Here is a 12,429-nt window from a genome sequence, read left to right as displayed (position 1 = left end):
ACTGCAGCTGGGAGGTATAATTCCCAGTTCAGGCAGATGTAAACGCCCCAGCTCTGCTTGAGCTGGCATGCTAAAAATAGCAGTGAGGCCATAATGGCAGAGGTGGTAGTTCTAGCTAGCCAACCAAGCAGCTATCCCGAGTCACCACCCATGCCATCGCTGCAACGCTAGTGCATGTACGTCTACCCAAGATGAGAATTCACCTCTGAGCTGCACTGTAGATGGACCCCTTAAATAAATTTGAGAGGTGCGAACTGCCTCATTTATACAGCTAGGATGATAACTCTACTACTTTAAAGCTAAATAATTTAGGTGCAGTTTTATGCTTATCTGATTTACGCACACAATAGCAGTAATTGTAACTGACCACACCAGTGACCAAATAGAGGGGGAGAACAGACACTGGTCCCAAAACTGCCCTCCATCATTTCCATCCACAACCCACTGAACTTGAATGCAACATTTACATTTCTAAGAGCAAAAAAACTTCAGGACCAGACTCCAAAGAGAAACTGCTGAGCTCCAGTTCATTTGCAAATTTGACACCATCAGATCAGGATTAAACAAAGACTGTGAATGGCTATCCAACTACAGAAGCAGTTTCTCCTCCCTTGGTGTTCACACCTCAACTGATAACAGAGCACCTCACCCTTCCTGATTGAACTAACCTCGTTATCGCCATACTGATTTATACCTGCCTCTGGAAATTTCCATTACTTGCATCTGAAGAAGTGAGGTTCTTACCCACGAAAGCTTATGCTCCCAATACTTCTGTTAGTCTTAAAGGTGCCACAGGACCCTCTGTTGCTTTTTACATTTCTAAGAGTAGATTCTGTTCACAGTTATACAGCTTTAGCTCTCATTTAAGTGCATAGGAGTTGTACCCCATGTAATACAGTGCAGAATTTGGGCTAACAATTTAGTTACTGCATAAGGACCATATTCCATCCTCTATCACTGTGCAAACCTGCCTTTGGGCTGGATTCCTACAAGGTTCTGAGCACTTACAACTCCATTCAGTGCCTATTATCATCAGTGAGAAATCCACTGGGGATTGAGGACAATTTAGCATCCTACCTTTTGACATCAGGGCCAAGAACAAAGATTAAATATGTAGTGCAGCCCTGTCACAGAATGTGTCTGAAACTCCTGCCCTACTATGTGCAGGCTCCTGTGGTGTATGCATGTTGTGAGATGGAGGTGGCAGCATGCAACAGATCATATGTTTTTGTTAGTGTTTGTTTGTTTTTTTAAACCTGAAAGCAATTAAACAAAAGATATACTTCAAAATTGTGCTGAATGTCCCTCTTGTCTTAGTTATTTGGGGCAAAACATACTCCTTGTCTAAGACATATTTATAGATTCCAAGGCCAGAAGGGGCCACTGTGATCATCTATGTTTAACATCTGTGTATAACACAGGCCACTGAGCTTTCCTAAAATAATTCCTGGAGCATATCTTTTGGAAAAACATCCAATCTCAATTTTAAAATTTCCAGTGACAGAGAATCCACCATGACTCTTGGTAAGTAGTTCAATTATTCTCACTGTTAAAAATGTACGCCTTATTTCCAGTCTGAATTTGTCTAGCTTCAACTTCCAGACATTGGATCATTTATACCTTTCTCTGCAACAGCAACAACAAAAATCAGAATTCCTTTATATGTCATCTTTACGGTAAGAGTTAAATATGCTTCAGAACCACCTTTGTTAATAAACACTTTTCAACAGAGGCTGATAGTAGCCTAGACACAAAATAGTTTTCCTTACCATTTAGACCATATTAGGGCTGAGATTGTCATCTTGTGGAGCCATTTTTTTCAGCCAGTTACGTGCAGACCTTCTGCAGAGAGCCAAAAAGGAATGAAAACTTAAAAACACCCCTTTCCAATACCTTGTGAAGAGTGAAAATCCCAACTCAATGGTGCCTTCCCCCCCCCCCACACAACTATTCTATATTCTAGATCACTTAATTTTCGGTAGAGATACTCCACATAAACAGTTGATATTCCCAGACATAAATGCCCTTATTGTATGCAGTATTGTTATAGCCACATCAGCCCCAGGATATTAGGCCGTGGCTACACTCGAAACTTCAAAGCGCTGCCATGGGACTGCTCCCGCGGCAGCGCTTTGAAGTGCGAGTGTGGTCGTGCGCCAGCGCTGGGAGAGCTCTCCCAGAGCTGCAGGTACTCCACCTCCACGAGGGGATTAGCTTGCAGTGCTGGGGCACTGTTTACCCTGGTGCTTTACAGCGCTGTAACTTGCTGCGCTCAGGGGAGTGTTTTTTCACACCCTGAGCGAGAAAGTTGCAGTGCTGTAAAGCGCCAGTGTAGCCAAGCCCTTAGAGAGAGAAGGTGGGTGAAGTATCTTGTATTGGACCATCTTCTGTTGGTGAGAGAGACAAACTTTCAAGCAGAAGTTGGTCCAATAAAAGATACTACCCCATCCCCTGGACATTTAAAATTGTCTCAAATGTATTTTCACTTGGCTACATACATTTGGATCATTGGGCTGGAATGGCCTTCTGCTAATTCACAAAAGATAGAACACCGTTTTTACTAAGATACATATGCCAAAAGTGTATTTAGAAGGGTAGTAAGTATGTGTAATCCTGCAAGTGTCATTTCATTTGCAAGAAGTCCCATCATCTGACAGCAAAGCCGCATTAGCACCATGTTTCTCTACAGATTATCACCATTCTAAATTTAATAGTGAAGACAGAACAATATGAGATCTGTGAGAATATGAAGTAATCAAATAGCTTGCTGATCATAAGAGAAGCCTCTTTATGAACACAAAAATTGGTAAAACAGTGTATATACTACAGGCATTCTATGTAAAAGCTAGTCTAGCAGCTCAATCACAACAGATTGAATTTTTTTCAGTCTTCACAGTTTTGCACCAACACCACAATGTGGGCCAACATGAAAACAACAAAAAAATGTACCTACTAATTGAACACTGCCTGTTCTTATAAGGGCAAGTGCCAAAAGAGACTTGAAATATATTGGCTTCAGTGGATTCTTATTTCACTCACAACTGTGAAGTATGTGGGTCATATGGTAGGATGAAGACACAGAAATTATGTTTTAGCTACAATCGGACAGTGAATAGAAGTGGACTGACTAATCATTTTACTGCCATCCTTCCAATTCTAGAAATACCTATTAGACAGCCAGGACAGACGTATAAGAAAATATGAGGGTACCAACCTCAGGGAGGTTATATAGAAATGGTCAGTCTTTGTATTGACTAACTCAATGGCACAAAGTCAAAAGCAAAACAAACTGGTGCATTTTGTGCAAATAATTTTAAAAACATACAGGCTCTCTTTGTTGTTCTTTCTTTGTTTCTATTACTCTAAAAATTTACTTCCATAACAGTCGATCACCATACTACAGAGGAATAGCGGGTGGGGAGGACTTCCTTCAAAGCAAGACAATGGCAATCTTTAAATCAGATAGGTTGGACAGTTTCTGAGAGATACTGCAATCACTAAAGGCCTAATCCCACAGTCCTTACTCAAAGAAAACTCCATAAAAAGAGTAGACTCCTCTGCAAAAATCCCCATATCATGAAGCAAAGCACAGGTAACCGAACCCAAGTCTCACATGCTGGTGCTGAGTATTGCCACTAGTCTACCACACCTGCCCAAATAAAAATCAATTAAAAAAACAGAAGACCAAAATACGCACAGGAAACACTTTGTTTTGAATTAGTTAAAATAAACTCAATTGTTTTATCTCATGAAACACCTGGAGTCCACCAACAGGTCATACTCACTTGAAAACAGTACCTCCATGACATCAAAATGTTCTGTATATAAATAATAGTAGAACTGGTTCCCAGTATCTAAAGAATAAGAGGAATACTAAATTCTCATACAAGTGTCAGAAACATAAATTTTCAGCTATACTGTAATTTGCAAGTGTGAACAGAAATGGTATATTACATAGTTACACACCATTAACTGACAATTACCATGAACTCCACAAGTTTAAGCATTAGGAAGAGATCACACAGAAAACTTGTGTCTAGGTAGCATCTTCCATCTGGAAGAATCCTACAATTTTACTGTCTTTAACTGACAAACCTCACACACATTTAACTTCACCCACCACTGAAGGGCAGACACCTTTGCGGCAAAATAGACAACTGGTAACATTACACAACAATTTTGGATAGGATATGTACAATATAAAATTAATACAGAGGAATTTTAGTTAGGAAGAACATAAATTACCCAAATGGAATTTGGCCCAAACATCAGGCGCTCTCACCCATACTTGTGAAAAGTACTAGGGAATCTTTAATAACTGCTCAGGACCTCACTTTTACCTCTCATCTGAGCAATGGTGTCCCCTAATAACATGCTGGATCATGTATTTAATACACACACATAAGGAAGAACATCAACTACTGAATTATCAGAAGTATGTAATCATTTCTTGGATATCACCTGTCCAATCCTGCTTAATAAGAGATCAAAAGAAATCAGCTTGAAGTGGGGGAGATAACTACAGAGCAATGGTGAGATCAAGTCCAGCACACTCTCCAGAAGTACTCCTCACCCTCATAACTGGGGAAGCCTTACAGTACATTCGGGAACAGGCACAATGCTGCATTTCTAGAGAAAGGCTTCGAGAGTAGGGGTTGGGTTCTGTTCCCTTCCCTCTCCACCCACTCACTCTAGAGATGGGGGGAAACAAGCAGGAGACCCTTTCCCCCCACCCCACACACACAAACCCCCACCCCACAGTCGGGAGGCAAAGGAAGAGACAGGCCCCCATCCCCCCAACACACGCCCCGCTGCTCTGGGGGTGGGGGGGGGGGAGATGGCCCCCCTTCCCTCGCGCCCCCCCCCCCCCGAAATAGAAAGAGACGGGCCCCCATTTCCCACCCCACCCTGGTGATGAGGGAGAGGAGACAGCCCCCCCGCGAAAATGGATGTGCAGAGGAAGCTAAGCTCCCACCCAGTGGATCCCGGGGCAGAAGGAAGGGGTTCCCCCCTCCCACGCAGGTGACAGTGGGGGCAGGCGGCGGCGAGTCTCCCCCCGGAAAGGGAGGCCGGTCAGGGGAAGGCGGCGAACTCTCCACACAACCACGGGGCATGCTGGGCACCGCCCCCACTCACTCATGGACGGGGGGGCAAGGCTGGTCCCTTCCCCACTGACACTCCAGACCAGGGTTTAGTTGGGGCGCCCCGGAGACGGGGCATCGGTTCCCCGTTGGGTTCAGGGCCGGAAGCCCTTGGTCGGTCTCGCCGGTACCTGGCTGCGGCAGAGCCCGACCCCAAAGCCCCTCCGTCCCGCTGCACAGCCCACTCCTCTCCTCTAAGATGGTGGCTGGTCCGGAGTCCAGGCTAGGCCGCGGAAAATCCATCCCCGAGCCAGCGAGCGAGAGCCAGCGCCCCCCACCGGCCAGCCGCGCCGGGCCTCCATCGATCTGCTCGGAGAGCCACTCGCCGTCCTGCTGCCGCTCCCAGAGACGCAGACGCGGCAGCGGCGAGAGCAGGGGCTGGTGACCGGTGGGGGCGGAAGCGGAAGTGGGGGGAGGAGAAGGCGGAAGGGGCGCGGCTGGCGATTGAAGGGTGTGAGGGGGAGGGAGCTGGGAAGGGGAATGCGCCAGGGGCGCTCCGAGAGAGGGAGCGGCCCGCCGGAGGGGGCCGCGCAGAGGGGTGTGGTTAGGCGGGAGCAGGGGGTGTGGGGGGAGGAGGAGTGGGAGGGAAAAGAGGGGGCGGAGAAGGGTGTGGGACGGGAAAAGGGGGCGGAGAAGGGTGTGGGAGGGGGAAAAGGGGGCGGAGAAGGGTGTGGGAGGGGTGCGAGTGACTTGGTGGGGACGGAGGCCCTGCCCCATGGAGAGCACCGCCGAGATTTGCGCGTAGTTGGCGGTAAAGTATATAAGGCATTGGGCCGGGAGTCCTCCAGTTTTGTGTGCTGGTTTCAATGTTAGGCGCTATTGCAAAAGTCGGCGCGAGTCTTGAAAATCTCCTGCTCCCCATAAAAAGTTCTGTCATTTATGGACAGCCCCTGAGACCTGAAAGAAAAATCCCTTTGAAAAAAAAGACTTTAATCATCATTTTTTAATGTTAACAATTGTTTAATTTTTTGCCAACTAAATCCAATCCTTTTTCATTCAGCTGCTTGTTTGGCACATATTATTTACAAAAACAACGAGGAGTCCTTGTGGTATCTTCAAGACTAACACATTTATTTGGGCATAAGCTTTCGTGGGCTAAAATAGGGTTACCATACATCTGGATTTTCCCGGACATGTCCGGCTTTTTGGTCCTCAAATCCCTGTCGGGGGGGAATTGCCAAAAAGCCGAACATGTCCGGGAAAATACTCCCAGCTTTGTTTTGCCGGCATCCCTGCCCCAGTCCCCTGCTTACCTTAGAACGGCTCCGGCAGGCTGCGAGCTGCAGGCGGATTCCCCCGCGGCGGCGGCTGCTGCTGCTCCCCCCGACACCTCAGCTTTGTGTAGCTGAAGAGCCGAGCTGCCTGAGCGCTACTGGCTTCACGGTTTGCTGGGCAGCCTCCAGACCCTGTGCCCCCGGCCGGGCACTTCCCCAGCGCAGCCGGAGCCCGGAAGGGGAAACGCCCAGCCGAGGGCGCAGGGTCTGGAGGTCTGGGGGCTGCCTGGCAAACCGTGAAGCCGGTAGTGCTCGGGCAGCTGTTTCGCGTGGCTGGGAGAGAGGAGGGGGAATGCGGGGCGCTCAGGGGAGGGGGCGGAGTTGGGGCGGGGACTTTGGGGAAGGGGCGGGGCCAAGGCCCCGGGGAGTGTCCTCTTTTTTTAATGTTTAAATATGGTAACCCTAGCTAAAACCCACTTCAGAGCTTATGCCCAAATAAATTTGTTAGTCTCTAAGGTGCCACAAGGACTCTTCGTTGTTTTTGCTGATACAGACTAACACGGCTACCCCTCTAAAACATAGCATTTACAGTTTACCTTGCTGTGTGATCATGCCATTACTTTTTTCTTGTGAAGATGACTACACCGAGAGATATTTTGGTCATCTGCAGTAGGCTTTTTCCTGATAGTTCTTCACCGTTGTTACCATCGTTGGTGGAGTTGCACTGATGCTAGCAATGGCATGTCTGATCACCTGCATTAAAGTCACCATGTCATCTGTCAGCTCAGAAATGGTCTGAGCTGCTATTGTGTGCTGCTCTGCAATAAAAGCTAGTTCTCCCACTGTTGCTAACTCCAGGAAAGTTGAACATATGGTGACAATGGTGGGAAATTTTAAGAAAATATGTCCACTGTAGACCGAAAGTTTGTTGCGAAGGGTAGTGTATGTTACAAAGACTAGCTATAACAGGGTCAAACTGATACACTACAAACAACTATACTGATATTTTGCAATTTGATGTCAGAGATTTCATTTATAGCCTGATATATGGAAGAACTGTATTTTATTGTTTAAAACTTGCCCATTTCTTTGTGTATTTTGTAGTTTCATAATCCAATTGGCATTGTTCATTGCTTTTGTAGTGGAGTAGCTTAACAAATAATACATAAATGTAAAAATAATTAAAGTATAACCCAAAGTCTAATAAAAATAAAATTGAGATACAGTACAACTTCAGTTCATATGCTTTTATACACTTCCTTCCCATATGTGGGAGATAGACTAGATGACCTAATAATTTTTTTTCAATCTCTACATTCCATTATTATTATTATTATTTATTTTGTTGCTGTAGTCCCATTATTCTAGATGCTGTACAAACACAAACTCAGTCCTTACCCTGAAAAGCTTACAGTCTATGATTTATGCTAAAAGAAATGGAAGACTTTACAATCTTAGCTGAAAACAGAGGTTCAGCAATATAACTTTATTAGATTTATAAAATAGGTGCTTTATAAATTTAAATAAATAAAAGTTTTGCCTTTAAAACATTTACTGAGTCAGTATTCCTGATACCATAAAATAATGTGCTTTACAAACTTGCTGAAAATACTTATCAGGGATAGTGTTTGAGACTGAGTGGTCCTGATGATTTCAATGTACTTAAGACCTAATTGGTATTAAGAGTTTGCAGACCTGGGCCATTAGCACATCGAAAGAGAATCCCCTAATAAAAAATGTTCCAGTTAAATTAGCGAATGGTGAACAATGCTTGGTCAGAGGACTTCTAAGTACAAGGAAGCAAATAGAGTATTAACAAGTCAGAGATGTAGGGAGAGCAGAAACAATAGCATAATGTAATAAAGAGAGATTTAAAACTGAATTCTGTTTTTCTGACACACTGATATAGCACTTTTTGTAATCAAGATATTTCAATGCTTTAAATACTAGAACTGCAACAGCTAAGTGGAGCAGTCTTCATGTACTCAGCAATAGCTCATGCAAGCAAGGAACATTAGAACCTTTCTTATTGTGAGATGGAAAGTTGGCCAGGACGTTAGTCTTATCTCCTACTCAAGTTTCATATGATCCATGATTTCTACTTGGATACCAACTAAGATAGGCAAAAGGAACAATGCCTTAATATCTTCTCTGAAAGCTGTCATGTCAACAAGGAGTTCTACGCCCTGTTTCAGTACTATAATAAAATGTTAGCAATGAGAATGAGCCTAAATTCTAGACGATCCTGAAAGAATGGGAGGTAGACAGTAGCAAACAGCAGTTTTATCCATCAGAAGAATAGTTCCAAGAGTTCAGACACTAGAGGATGTAGCCTCTTCTCTCCTCTCCAAACTCCAGACAGAATTGAATGGGAGGGCCACAGAGGAACAGTTGTAGTTCCCTGATTCAGAGCTGCCTGGCATAAGTGGACTTCACAGAATCAGCCCTGACATGCTGGATTAGGTATAGTGGAGTTCTAATCCACCATGCCTCATTCCCTAGTACCAGTCTTGTCAACGCTTTCCCTCTGACACAATCTTTAAGCCAGCTAGGGGGATGGCAATAGAGTTGCTTCTGCTGGCAAAGTTCCCATTGCTCCTAGTGTGATGCTGTGGCCAAAAGAGCTAATGCAATCCTCAGACATATAAATAGGAGTAGAGAGGTTATTTTACGTCTGTATTTGGCACTAGTGCAGCTGCTGCTAGAATACTGTGTCTAGTTCTGGTGTCCACAATTCAAGAAGGATGTTGATAAATTGGAGATTAGAAAACATGCTTTACATCCATACACTCGAGTTCAGTCTATTTAGCTTAATAAAGAGAAGGTTAAGGGGTGACTTGATTATAGACTGTAGGTACCTACATGGGAACAAATATTGAATAATGGTTCTTTAATCAAGCAGAGAAAGGTATAACACAATCCAATGGCAGATGGTAGAAGCTAGACAAATTCAGACAGGAAGTAAGGTGTACATTTTTAAGAGTAAGAGTAATTAACCAGTAATGAACTGGAACAATTTACCAAGGGTTGAGGTGGATTCTTCATCACTGACCATTTTAAAATCAAGATTGGGTATGTTTTTTAAAAATTTGGTCTAGGAATTATTTTGGGGTAGTTCTATGGCCTATGTTACATAGGAGGTCAAACTAGATGATCACAATGATCCCTTCTGGCCTTGGAATCTATGAATCTAAAAATTCCCCTGTGCTGGGAGAATTCTCCATTGGCTATCCATTCATTGTACTGCTGGTTTACAATGTTTATATGGCAAAAGGGGGCTTTAGTGGACCAGAGAATCTGCCCTCTGTATTTGTGAAATGTAATTAGGATGACACCATATACCCTGAATCTATCAGGAGTCCTGCTTTGGAGGGAAAGTGTTTTAATTCCTACCAGTTCTAGTGAACCCAGGTTTTTGTCCTGGTTTCACTTGAACTCTGAGATATTTGGTTAGCTGCCTGTGCTATCGTAGCACTGTTGGCACTGTTGTGTTATGAACTCCCATGGAGCAGCACTCACTACCTCTGGCTCCCAGTAGAAGCTCTGTCTGGCTCTTTAGTCTGCTTTGACCACCTTTGAGCAAATAAATGAACCAAGTAACTTTGATGGAAGAGAGAAAAAGAGATGGGAACCAGTACATAGGCCCTTTTCATAATCCTTTCAGAAGTGTGTGTGTATGAATATTTTCTTTGCAATTATGGTTATCTTATTTACACTCCTATAGGCTATGATGCAAAATCTCACAGGAGCTGCAAGTCACCACACATTTAAAGTAATGGCACGTAAAAACCAAAGAAACAACTCCCCCCTCAAAATATTACAAGACTCATCTGTTTAATTATCAGTACAAATGCCAGTGTGCCTGATACCTAAAGTTTAGCTTTCAAATATATAGGTTGTCCAGTAGCCAACACACCTTCTAGACAAAACACAAAGGAAACATCAAAAACTATTAAAAATACAAAGTGTCTGTCCTTTTTTAAAAAGTACACCTGCATAGAGTTAGATATAGAGCCAGATTCTTCTCTCAATAGATAACTCATTCTAGTCACTCCAGATTAATACTGGTGTACTGTAGAAAGGAACTGGGCTCATAGCATGAACACTGTGATAATAACCTCACACAGTTGAATTGGAAAGTGACTAATGAAAATTAACATCTTGTACATGATTAAAAAAACAGTAACATATAAATGTAATTTATTAAGAAATTCAACTATAGCAAATTGAGTGGGAAGGCAAAGGCAATTGTAAAATCTTCTAGGAAATCATTTCAAATTTTGCACATGGGTGGGAGGAATTGCTACTGACAATTTTTCAAAAGCCTAATTAATATTTCATGCATATTGCATGGTGGTAAAAGTGGACGTCAGGATCATCCACACTTCACAAGCTATTGAAACAGTAATCTATTCTGTCTTTCCTACAGTTTAATGATTACAATTATATACATTTTAAATTAAAAGCTGTAAAGTAACCATTTGATCAAAATAGCCTCCTGGATTAATGTTATTGTGCACCTTGAATTATTTCCTATATACAAAATAAAACCGCTTTGTAGAAAGAAAAAAGAAAAAGAAATGACATTTTAAGAAAGTTTCAATATCAGTCAAACTGTCATTTTATTCACCTGATCCTTTACTTCCTACTTAGGTAAAACTTCTGTACTTATTATTATTAATTTGTATTAGAGTAGCACCAACAGGTGCCAAACAAGATAGAGCCCAATTGTAGTAGGTGCTATATAGACACATAGTAAGAGACAGTCCCTGATCTGATTACAATCTGAATAATACAAATGAATGCAACAAATTATGTTCTCAGTTACATCCACAGTAATTATAATCTAAGTAGTTAAAATGTGTGGCTGAATGATTTGTGTGCTGCTCCATCCTCCACTGTGTTCTTCTTTCAAGACAAAATTACAAAAAATGACTGGGATGGTACTTTCACATGAAATTTTGACTGCTCAAAATTTTGAATGCACACTGTGAGTTAGAAGTGAATTTCCCAAGGCAATCTGGAAAAAATTTGGACTCCTGAAAAGGTGCTTTTTGAGAAACTGTGAGAACGTGAAAACAATGTAAAATGATCTGACAAAAAATGTGCATCTACTTTAATAAAGCATTTTTCCCAGTTTTGCATAGATCCTTACTACATTTTTTCACAGAAGGAAAAACTCAGGTTCAGGAAGCATGTGTGACTCACCTAAGGTCAATAAGTAGCATAGCCAGGAATAGAGCCTAGGAGTTAAGATTCATAGTCCCTGATCTAATCACTAGACATACTGTCTGTTGATAGTGATGCCTAATGTCATCTTTACTATTTCATACTATAGATCATTTGAAATTTATTACTGATAATATATATTAAAACAATAGATGAATATTCCAACTATATCACAATCAAGCTGCATACACTCTAAGGAAAAAGAGTAGGGGACCAAATAGCTGCACTGTAGTAGCTTTCACAAAAAGAACAGGAGTACTTGTGGCACCTTAGAGACTAACAAATTTATTAGAGCATAAGCTTTCGTGGGCTACAACCCACTTCTTCGGATGCATATTGAGTGAAACATATCGAGGAGATATATATACACACATACAGAGAGCATGAACAGGTGGGAGTTGTCTTACCAACTCTGAGAGGCCAATTAAGTAAGAGAAAAAAAACTTTTGAAGTGATAATCAAGGTAACCAAGTACAGACAGTTTGATAAGAAGCAAGTGTGAGAATACTTACAAGGGGAGATAGATTCAATGTTTGTAATGGCTCAGCCATTCCCAATCCCTATTTAGCCCTGAGTTGATTGTGTCTAGTTTGCATATCAATTCCAGCTCAGCAGTCTCTCGTTGGAATCTGTTTTTGAAGTTTTTCTGTTTTAAGATAGCCACCCGCAGGTCTGTCATAGAATGGCCAGACAGGTTAAAGTGTTCTCCCACTGGTTTTTGAGTATTATGATTCCTGATGTCAGATTTGTGTCCATTAATTCTTTTGCGTAGAGACTGTCCGGTTTGGCCAATGTACATGGCAGAGGGGCATTGCTGGCACATGATGGCATATATCACATTGGTA

General features: G+C 42.6%; 1 protein-coding gene across 4 annotated transcripts in view; it reads right to left on the bottom strand.

The window, feature by feature from the left end:
* The window catches only part of SLC35F5 (solute carrier family 35 member F5), a 49,795-nt gene extending 44,364 nt beyond the window's left edge, over nt 1-5,431 (bottom strand). For 2 of the 4 annotated variants that reach the window (XM_024218857.3, XM_024218859.3), the window contains exons 1-3: nt 5,273-5,431; nt 3,786-3,854; nt 1,770-1,842 (exon numbers count right to left, since the gene is read on the bottom strand). The gene's annotated coding sequence lies outside the window, so the exon portion shown is untranslated. The remainder of the gene's footprint in view (nt 1-1,769; nt 1,843-3,785; nt 3,855-5,272) is intronic. The other 2 variants (XM_024218860.3, XM_024218858.3) reach the window with 2 other exon arrangements.
* Nucleotides 5,432-12,429: the final 6,998 nt, after the last annotated feature.

The sequence above is a fragment of the Terrapene carolina genome, unplaced genomic scaffold, assembly GCF_002925995.2.
Source record: "Terrapene carolina triunguis isolate 2854851 unplaced genomic scaffold, T_m_triunguis-2.0 Scaffold62, whole genome shotgun sequence".
Lineage (NCBI taxonomy): Eukaryota > Metazoa > Chordata > Testudines > Emydidae > Terrapene > Terrapene triunguis.
This window is presented reverse-complemented; position numbering and strand designations above follow the sequence as displayed.